General features: G+C 38.4%; 1 non-coding gene across 1 annotated transcript; it reads left to right on the top strand.

Annotated features, from left to right (window-relative positions):
• The first annotated feature begins 293 nt into the window (after positions 1-293).
• On the top strand, positions 294-400 carry LOC141716059 (small nucleolar RNA R71). Its single transcript, XR_012572791.1, has one exon. It is a non-coding gene; the product is annotated as a small nucleolar RNA R71 (small nucleolar RNA).
• Positions 401-6,742: the final 6,342 nt, after the last annotated feature.

Below are 6,742 nucleotides of genomic sequence, written 5' to 3' on the forward strand. Positions count from 1 at the left end.
CCATAGCTATTTGATTAACTCCATATGTAGCCAGAGAATCAACCTTCATTGATAGCGCTTGGAGCTGGGCTGCAATAGCGGTGGCTGCATCAACTTCCAGAATACCTGCTACCTTGCCTGACATCATCCTCTGAGTTGGGTTTTGATGCTCATTTGCAGCCATCGTCTCTATAAGATTATACGCCTCAGTATAGCTTTTAGCCCATAAGGCGCCTCCAGCTGCTGCATCGAGCATGGGCCGAGATTGGGCCCCCAAACCATTATAGAAACCAGTGATCACCATCCAATCCGGCATTCCATGATGTGGAGATTTTCTCAACATTTCCTTGTAGCGTTCCCAAGCCTCGCACATAGATTCTGTAGGTTGCTGCGCAAACTGAGTAAGAGCACTCCTCATAGCAACAGTCTTTGCCATTGGATAAAACTTCACCAGAAACTTTTGTGCAAGATCTTGCCACGTAGTGATGGACCCTGCTGGTTCAGAATGTAACCAGTCTTTAGCCTTGTCCCTCAGTGAGAATGGGAAAAGCCTCAACTTGATAGCCTCATCAGTCACGCCATTGTACTTAAAAGTGCTGCAGATCTCGACAAAATTCCTTATGTGCATGTTGGGGTCTGCAGTTGCCGCTCCTCCAAAAGAAACAGAATTCTGCACCATCTGAATAGTGCCCGGCTTGATTTCAAAGGTGTTAGCTTGAATAGCCGGATGAAGGATGCTTGACTGAATGTCATCAATTTTAGGCCGAGAAAAATCCATAAGGGCTGGATCAGCTTGAACAATACGATCTCCCATGTTTACTGGTTCTTTCTGCTCAGTTCCTGAATCCGAATCCTCAAAATCTAACTTCTCCGGAATATCAAGAACTTCGTCTGTCTCCTCAGCTGTATCTAAAGTCCTCTTGCGAGCACGAGAACGAGTTTGCATAAATGCTTGCTAAAGTACCTGAAACACAACCGAAAATAATAATTAACTACTACGTCCTAATCACTGAGTCCTAATGACCAATGATGGTAAGTACATAAACTAAACAAATACGTCGAGTCCCCGGCAGCGGCGCCAAAAACTTGTTAGGGCGAAAACACGCGCTAATATTCACGCAAGTATACGCGTTCGCAAGTAATATAGAATACTTTATAGTTCGTTCCCACAGAGACTCAGACTAAATTATTGTCTAATTAAACTCACTCACCAATGTATGATTACTTCTCAATGTTAAGACACTAACACTTAAAATTGTTGATTAAATATTAACTACAATTAACTACTTAATTAATCACTTAACTAACACTTCAATTTATCAATAATAAAACACTCATGAGATCACAACTTCATTATTACTTCCTTCAATAGCCATTGTTATTACCTTTAGCATGTGACAGTGATGATATTAATCGAATAACACGAAACTGATAAAAGCCAACTTTCATTGTACTAATACCATTCTACCAAGCATCCATAATTAAGATAGAAGTTGAATAGTCATCAATTATGTTGAGTTCCTATATGTCTACAGAAATTGACAACACAACGATTTAAGCACAAGTTATTCCTTTTGATTACATAGGGCAAATAAAACTGTTAGAGTTACCCACTAATCATGCACAACGTACATGAACCTATGCTAGCATGGCAAGTTCTAAATATCAAGATCCACCGTCGCTTCACAAGAGATTAACACCCTATCTTATATGTTCGCGACGCACATAAGACGACTACGCACAACCAATACTAGATATCATACAATCATCACACACTAAAGTATTAAATAATTAACTAAAGAATTCCATAATAAATCCGTCGCAACCCCATGATCACGATTAGCCCATAATAGCACTTATCGTCATCATGGGTTCATATGAAATCATGATAAACAAACACAAGAAAATAATAACTAAACTAATTATATTAAAACAGAGTACGTCACAAGAGTAAATAAGTTCAAAGCAAGAAAACTAGCATCCAACGTTACAACGAAACAAGAATCACAAGAAGATATGCTTTCTCTTCGTTGCGGTGTGCTAAATCGGTCTTCTTCCTTATCGCCTTCGCTCCTTGCGTAAAAACACGATCTTCTTCAATCCCCCTTGTGAAAACGTCTCAAATCTACTTATATAATAGTCCCATAAAACTCAGATTACATAGAAGTGGAAACCAAACAGAAGTAGAAGTCCTGAAATAATATATTTTTTCCCCCGACCCTGCGCGGCCACTCAGCATAGCTGAGCGGGCGCTCAGCTTGCTGCGCGGCCGCTCAGCATAGCTGAGCGGGCGCTCAGACCTCTACTGGAAAAAATCTGATTTTGCTCCGTTTCTTCGCCGTAATCTGCCCGATTCTTTCCTTTCGCAATGGTGAACACATGCCAAGGCTTATTCTTGATGATTCCTCCCCCGAAATGTAACTAATACCCTGAAATGCATAAACACTAGAAAAACGCATCAAATACACAAAATACTTGATTTTAAGACACCAATTTAAGCCATTTTAAGACGTTCTAAGTGGTATAAAATGCCACTTATCAACGAGCACGCACCAGAGTAATCTCATGCACATGTGAAGATGGCATGATGTTAGCATAAATAAAGGAGTTCCAAGCCCTTGCAAACCTGTTCATGCACGAAGTAGGGAACGTGGAGTAATCAGTAGTGCCCCTCTTGAACTTCCAATGAGTATCAGGCACATAGAGAGTAGCAATGATGAGATCCAAATCAAAGTCCTCTGGAGTCTTATCGTTCCAAGTGTTCTGGCCCACCTTACTCGCGGGTTGCTCAATCACCGTCCTGATAGCTTCAGCACTGTACTCTACAGTTCCCCCCTCACCACCGTGAAACCATTCTTCTCTGCCTTGGCTTTCACATAGAACTCCCGCACAACACTCATGGGCATGGCAGCGGGATCCTCACAGAATGGTACCCAGGCAATCTCAAGAATCATCTCTAACAGCTTACCATCCTTCCCTGATGGCAGAAAACCTTGCTTCTTAGCAATAGGCTTCGAGAGAAGCCTCGTGTACTCCTCCTCAGCCTCAGGAGTAGAAAACCTGGGCCTCACACCACCTGCAGATGAAGAATCGGTGGTACTACTTCCAACTTGTGTTCTTTGTCTCTTGGGTGCCATCGGAATTGCAGAAGAGAGAATAAAAGCTTAAGTGTTTAGAGAGAATTTGTGTTTGAGAGTTTGTGATGTGGTGGAGAAGTTGTGTATACGTGTATGTATTTATAGGTGGAGAGGTGTGAATTCTATAAGGAATAGAAGTGGGAATTGATTATGGGAATTGTGGGAATAATGGGATTGATTAGGAGAGGGAATTATGGGATGTGGAAGAGTAAAAATCGGGTTGGAATTAATTTTGGAGTAAAAGTCCCTATTTTACCTTATAAAACTGCTGAAATTAAAAAAAAAAATCGAATAGGACCCGGCGCGGCCGCGTGCTAGGACAGCGCGGGTGCGCTCACTCTCTGGAAAACCGGCGCGGCCGCGCGCTAGATCAGCGCGGGCGCGCTTGGTTACTGGAAAAACGGCGCGCGCGGCCGCGCCCAACTTCTGTAGTTGGCCCTGAAGTTTTTTAATTTTTCTAATTTTTTTGTGTTTTTCTCCTTTCTTCTTTCTTTTTTTACCTACTAATGTACAACAAGCTTGGGTTGCCTCCCAAGAAGTGCTTCTTTTACGTCGCTAGCTCGACGTATAATTTCGAGATCAAATGAATAATAAAACGGCATTAACCACCTCGCGGTTTGCCGTGTCACCATAGTAATACTTCAACCTCTGACCATTTACCTTGAATGCTTGGCCCGGATCATTCTCAAAAATTTCTACCGCTCCATGTGGAAACACAATTTTGATTATGAAGGGCCCTGACCATCTTGTCTTCAATTTTCCAGGAAAAAGACGGAGACGAGAGTTGAACAAAAGAACTTGTTATCCCGGCACAAATGATTTGAGCACTAGACCCCTATCGTGCCACCTCTTGACTTTCTCCTTGTACATTTTGTTGTTCCCATAAGCTTGAAGTCGAAATTTGTCGAGTTCATTCAATTGAAGCATCTTCTTCTTTCTAGCCGCATCCAAGTCAAGATTCAATTTCTTCAAAGCCCAATATGCTTTATGCTCGAGCTCCACAGGCAAATGACACCTCTTACCAAAAACCAACTGAAACGGGGACATTCCCAATGGGGTCTTATATGTTGTTCTATACGCCCAAATAGCTTCATAATGATTTATATTAAATTAGGTTTCAACATTGAGCCTAAAATTTGGATAAGATTTTAATATGGGTAACTTGTAGGTCTGGTATTAAAGTTATAAGATATTATTTATACATCATATACTTTTTCTCCGTCTTTATTGTTAAAATATATAGAGTTTTTCATACAAAAATCAGCAATCTTGTGAAAAAATTCGTAGTAAATTTATCGTAAGTCAGAATTCGTTGGTTCTGAATTTTTCAAAAATATCTTTTCTCTCTATAAACTAGCATGACTTGAGTTTTTCAAGAAAACTTCATTTAGAGGGTCATAAAAAGATATTCGAATCTGGTCTGAACTTGAAGTAAGTTTTCGATCGATCTTACAAGTGTTTTGAAAATTGTGTGTTATGTGTTATTTATCAGAACATGGGCTAAGTGACAATAAATTTTGAAGTGATATGTACTCTCGTATATGTGTTGTATGCCATGGTTTGTAATGGTTAGTGAAAATAAGAATAAGAATTTTGGAACTCTGTTTTAGGCCATGGTTTGTGAAAATAAGAATAAGAATTTAGGAATGAGTCATCGAGTTTTAGTGACAGCTTTCTGAGAATTTATGACCATTATAACCGGGTTGTAATGGTTGTGGTGTGAATCATGGGTTTCGAATTATTGTTATTTTGTGCTTATCTATATTTTATGTATTGAATAAGAATATGAAAGTTTATTGTAAGTGTTTGTTATGTAGATTGAATCGTACAGATTATTGTATAATGTTATATGTATATATATACATTATTTGTCCCTACTAGTTGGATCGATTTATTTCTTATTGGGCTTCACAACTCATTACTTAAAATTTTCAGGTTCGGTGTAAGATGGAGTTGGATAGTATTGGAGTTCGAGCACTTGGATTTAGGGTAGGTTGTGTTAGGAATATGTTGTGAATTTATATAATTGTACAAAACACCTTAGTAGATTTTAACTTAGTATTTTTTGTAGCTCTCGACGGATGTTCTAATATAGTCCCGACAGATGAACCTTATAGTCCCGACGGATGACAATTTGACATACATCGAGAGTGTAGCTCATGTAATAATAAGTCTTGTAGCACAATTCTGCAAACAATAATGTATTAGTTGAGTAGACACTGTAGGATTCTTTAAGTCATGTTGACTACTAGATTGATATGCAGAATAGGTTGGCTAATTGTAAATATAAGATGTCTTGTAATTTTGTATAAGTGAAATAGAATCAATTGACAGAAAGACTCCCAACGGGGATGATCTACAAAGGCTCCCGATAGATAATTAATACAGTCCCAACGGATGATAATATTCAAAATAGCAACTGACAGTGACAACACAGTCACATGCGTCAGGTGTTTGCAAATAAAATGTGGCAGCCTAATTGCAGGATTTAGAGAACAAAGAAGTATTACCATTTTCATGAAATTATGAGATATTCAAAGATGTTGGATTGAGTAATGTAGCAGCATGAAGTTAGACTAGATTCAGTTTGTCTTATTGTCTTATCTTACTATCATGTAACTTGGTGATATATAAACTAAGTGTAGCAAGTAGAATATTTTAACCGAGTAAGAATAATTTTCAGAGAGATAGAAAAAGGTGTATCTGTTAAGAATCTCTTTGTAATTTCTGTAAGTTCTCTTGTAAGCAGCTGTGTGCTATTCAAGCATCGCAGAGTTCTCATCTTTTTATATATATCTCTGGTGGATAAATTCAAATCCACCAGAAAGTTTTAAAACTTTGTGTTTTATTACTTTGTGCTTTGATTTTCATTTCACTTTCATTACGCATTTCTTGTAAAATCAAACACAGTTATATATTAAGTAAGAACCTTCTTAAAATTAGAAAAAGAAGCCAGAATTACATTCAACCCCCCTTCTGTGATTCTTGTTATATTGTTTGGGAATAACAATTGGTATCAGAGCAAGCTCTTGAAATACAAAGAGTTTAAAGATCACCACAATCAGCAAGATGAGCAGAAAAGATGTTGGAGTGAAAATTCCATTTCTGGATAAAGACAACTACCACCACTGGAAGGTGAAGATTCACCTACATCTTCTTTCTCAAGTTGAAGATTTTATGGACTACATTGAGAGAGGTCCTCATGTTCCTATGAGAGTTGGTACAGGAAATGAGCCATCAGTTCCAAGGCCCAGACATGAATGGTCTGATCCAGATATTGAACAAGTCAGGAAAGATGAAAAGGCCATGAATATACTGTTTACTGGTGTTGATGGTGATATGATTAACAACATCATTAACTGCAAAATAGAAAAAGTGGTTTGGGACACAATTCAAATTATTTGTGATGGTACTGAGCAAGTAAGAGAGAACAAAATGCAGCTCTTGATTTAGCAATATGAGCATTTTCACTGTGAAGAAAGTGAGTCACTCACTGATATATTTAGTAGATTTTAAAAGCTATTGAATGCTCTCAAGTTGCATGGAAGGGTCTATCAAACAAAAGACTCAAATCTTAAATTTCTTAGATCTCTACTAAAGGAATGGAAGCCCATGACAGTCTCTTT

The sequence above is a fragment of the Apium graveolens genome, chromosome 3 (assembly GCF_009905375.1).
Source record: "Apium graveolens cultivar Ventura chromosome 3, ASM990537v1, whole genome shotgun sequence".
NCBI lineage: Eukaryota > Viridiplantae > Streptophyta > Magnoliopsida > Apiales > Apiaceae > Apium > Apium graveolens.